Below are 4,637 nucleotides of genomic sequence, written 5' to 3'. Positions count from 1 at the left end.
CTCCGATGATGAAGGAGGATGTCACTGTGGTTCTGCATTCTGGATTGGACTATTGCACTTATGAACTGTGGACTTACTCAGACTTAATGGTTTTTATATTCTGTGTTTTTCACCCATTCCTTTCTGTTTTGTTGTGCAAGGGAAGGGCGTTTGGGGTTAATGTTTTGTTGCGCTCTGTTAGTTTTTTTTGTGTGAGGAGAGGGGGATTTGGGGATTGTTCTTGTGTTTCGTGCCAGGAAGGGGGATTGGGGGTCGATGTTCTTGTTCCATTTTATGTGGGGGGTTCTTTCTCTGTCTCGTGGCTATCTGGAATAGGACAAATCTCAGAGTTGTATGTGGATACATACTTTAATAATAAATGAAGCTTTGAACCTTTGAACTTCCATACTGTGAACAGTATCAATGACGTGTTATTTCCATTTGCTATAACCTAGAAGAAACAGCAACACACACAAATTGCTGGAGGAACCCAGCAGGCCTGGCAGCATCTATGGAAAAGGGTACAGTTGACATTTCGGGCCGAGACTTCAGCAGGATTGGAGAAAAAAAGATGAGGAATAGATTTTTAAAAATGGGGGGGAGGGGAAGGAGAAACAGAAGGTGACAGGTGAAACTGGGAGGGAGAGGGGTGAAGTGAAGAGCTGGAAAGTTGATTGGTGAAAGAGATACAGGACTGGAGAAGGGGGAATCTACCAGGAGAAGACAAAAAGTTGTGAAAGAAAGAAAAGGGGGAGGAGCACTAGAGGGAGGTGATGGGCAGGCAAGGAGATAAGGTGAGAAAGAGAAAAGAGGATGGGGAAAGTTGTGGGGTTAGAGGGGCATTACCGGAAGTTTGAGAAATCAATGTTCATGGCATCAGGTTGGGGGCTACCCAAACAGAACAGGCCAGCTTTGCTGTGTACTTTGTATTTTCTGATTGCTAGTTCTTCACATCTCATACCTATGCCAAATGCTCCTCTCGTCCTGGTTTTAATTAGCTGATTGGATCAGAAAGGAATTTTGTAGAGAATGTTTTCTCCTTAATTTTTCAGATTTTGGCCTCAGCAGTTTTGTTTCTCCTAGTGGATCACGGTCGAGGTAGAAGTTTGGTTTGCAAGCGCCAAACACCTGTGCATAACATCTGCATATAGAGGGAGACTGGAGCTTTGGTTGAATGGTGCCACAACAACCACTTACTCAACATCAGCAAAACCGAAGAGCTGATTACCATCTACAGGAGGAAGCTGGATGTCCATGAGGGGATTTAAATTCCTTGGCATTGTCATATCAGAGGATCTGCCCTGGGACCAGCAAGTAAAGGAGGCATGGTAGTGTCTCGACATTCAGACGTTTGGTTCAGCAAATCACCAAACACATTGACAACCTTCTACAGATGTGCAGTGGGGAGTCGCCTAACTGGCTGCATCACAGCCAGGTATTCAAACACCAATGTTCAAGAATAGGAAGGTCTACAGAAAGTGGTGGACACAGTCCAGTGCATCACAGGCAAAGCCCTCCCCACCCCTGAGCAGATTGACGTGGAACGCTGCCACAAGGAAGCAGCAATGATCATCGAGGACCCTCACCATTTGGAAAAGGCAGGGTGTTGGGACCAGCGGTGAGGGTCGAGCTGGTTCTGATCGCTGTTTCATGACGTTTTACTCCACTTGTCGCTGAATGGGCTGTGGGCCTGCTTTGGCTACTCTGAGTCCTTGGGCTCTGCGATGTTCACTCTGCTACGTGCTGAACTGAGGCCGAGGCTATGGGTCTGCTCTGGGCTTCGCCTGAGGACTCACTTTCCTTCTAAATGCTACTTGTTCACTTTTATTGTTTGCAAGATTTGTTTTGTTTCTCTCTCTCTGAACTCAGGGTGTTTGTTGGCTTTTTTAATGGATTCTTTTGAGTTTCTTGCTTCATGGCTGCCTGTGAATCTCAAGGTTGTATAATGTATACGTACTTTGATAATAAATGCACTTTGAACTTTGAACCATCCAGGTCATGCTCTTTTTTCACTGCTACCTTAGGTCCCACACCACCAGATTCTGGAACAGTTCTTACCCCTCAACCATCAGGCTCTTGAACCAGAGTGGATAACTTTACTCACCTCAACTCCGAACTGTTTCTATAATCTACAAACTCACCCTCAAAGACTGCTTACGTTCTCAGTGTCTTTTTATTTGCACAATTTGTCTTCGTTTGCACACTTGTTGCCTGTCACTATTTAAGGATAGCTTTTTTCATAAATCCTGATGTATTTCTTTATTTTCCTTTAAATGCCTCCAAACAATTGAATCTCAAGGTACTATGTGGAACTTCGATAATAAATTTTACTTTGACTTTGCAGGCTGAACTCTACTTCTGAAGTGTGACTTGATTAAAATTAATGGAACTGAACTTCAGAAGCAATGTGCAGTGTGTGGTCCTATCGTACAGCACAAGTGACTGACATCGAATAGCTAATTAGCCATGATTCTGTGGTACTCACTGTGTGAGGCAGGCCTGAAGAAATGCTTCCCACTGAAGCATTAACTGATTCTGTCTTCACAGATGCTACCTGACCCACTGACTATCTCCAGCATTTCCTGTTTTTTTTTGATCATTTGATTTTGTTTGTGTGTAGTTTTTCAATGATTCCATTGTATTTCTTTGTTCTACTGTGAATGCCTACAAGAAGACGTATCTCAGGGTAGTATATATACGTACTTTGATAATAAATTTACTTTGAAGCTGGCTGATTGTATTTTGCCTGTCATTTTGTGTGATCATTTTTGATTGGCCATGATCCCTCTACTGTATATTTAAACATTAATATAGGCTTTTTGTGTTGTAATCAAAAAGCACACTGATTAACGGTAATCAGAATGCTTATAGTCAGCTAATTTGGATCCAGCAGGAAAATCCCTACATCTGCAGAAAATGCTTGGTCTGTATGGAACAGAGTCTACAGATATATTTTAAAGAACTGAGCGTCATCGGGCAACAATGACATGGGAGGTACTACCAGTTGTGGGACTGCTCGGATGGCAGAAGCATGTTGATCAGGAATCCTGACCATATTCTGCACGTTGCTGCCTCTCAGTGCACTTACCCCTGAATTCACAAGATAATGGGTACGTACCAGTTCAGAAACTTGAGGATAGAAGCCAAGACTGCCACTCCAAAGCAATACTTTCAGAGTTAAAGTTCTTATGGACAAGCCATTGAATGAGGTGTGTCTGTTGTCTCGGGTAAATATAAAATCTCACGGCACTATCTGAAGAAGACAAAACCTATGCCTGATCTTGTAAGTCATGTTAAGGAATAGTCATAAACTAAGCAATTGTTTAAAAAGTGCTACCCAATTCTCTGTCATATATTCCCACTCTATTTTGCTCGGAATGAGTTGTGCTCCCTTCTTTGAAGCGTCCTTCGATATCCAACTGGCGTGTGAAAGATCAGATCTGGCTAACTGAAAGGGGGCTTGAGTTCACAGTTCTGGAGGTAATGCCGCAGCTCTACAAAGCCATGGTTAGAACACACATGGAATTTTGCGTTCGGTTCTTGTCGCCTCATTATAGGAAAGATGTAGAAGCTTTAGAGAAGGTGCAGAGGAGATTTACCAGGATGGTACCTGGACTAGAGAGCATGTTTTATCGGGATAGATTGAACGAGCTAGACCTTTCTCTTTAGAGCAAAGGAGGATGAGAGGCAACTTGACAGAGATGTACAAGATGATTGGCATAGATTGAGTGGACAGCCAGAGACTTTTTCCCAGGATGGAAATGGCTAATATCAGGAGGCATAATTTTAAGGTGACTGGAGGATAGTATTGGGGAGTTCTCACAGGCAAGATTTTTGTTTTACACAGAGTGGTTAATGAGTGGAACGCCCTGTAAGAGACAGATAGGAAGGTTTGAAATAAGCAGATGGATGATAGAAAAATGGAGGGCTATGTAGGAGAGAAAGGCTAAATTGATCACGGAGTAGATTAAAAGGTTGGCACAACATTGTGGGCTGAATGGCCCATACTGTAGTAGTGTTATATGTAATGCCTCCAAAAGGACTGCAATGTAGGCTGCTACTCAGGTCTATGCATCAGGACTTGAACCTTCTACATTAGGAGGTGAGAGTTCATAAGGATGTACACATGGGCAGAATGGCTACACTATAAAGTTAACACCAGAGTGCGTCCCACCCGAGAAAGGCTCAATCCCATTCCACTCAAATGAAAATGCACTCCAGCTGTAGAAGAGGCAATTACAAGCTAATGCTGTGGTGTTTATTAGATAATGAGTCAAAATGAAACCATGAATGTTGGGAGTGTTGTACAATTTGCAAAGCAAATTTTTGTTTTCCTTGGCAAGTTTTGTAGCTTAGCCAAAAGTGACAGTGTAACCGGAGTCTGGAGTGAACGACATCTCCTTTGGAGGCGGTATCACACAGTCTGAGAGAGAGCAAGAAATATAATTGCACTGCGCTGTCATACCCAGAGAAAATCTGCTTCGAGATCTGTTCGACTTCATAAGCTTGTGCAGAATTGATTAAAATGTTTTGAGAAATCTACAGTTCCTACACATGCTACAATAATAAAAAAAATTCCATGCTTACCAGCCAAGAGGAGAATTTCTCAGTCTGCATGTGCTTGGGTTCCATCTTGCCACTGCAGTTGGTTTTGCAGC

Source organism: Mobula hypostoma, chromosome 11, assembly GCF_963921235.1.
Source record: "Mobula hypostoma chromosome 11, sMobHyp1.1, whole genome shotgun sequence".
NCBI classification, from domain to species: domain Eukaryota; kingdom Metazoa; phylum Chordata; class Chondrichthyes; order Myliobatiformes; family Myliobatidae; genus Mobula; species Mobula hypostoma.
The sequence above is the reverse complement of the archived record's forward strand: the minus strand, read 5'-3'. Positions refer to the sequence as shown.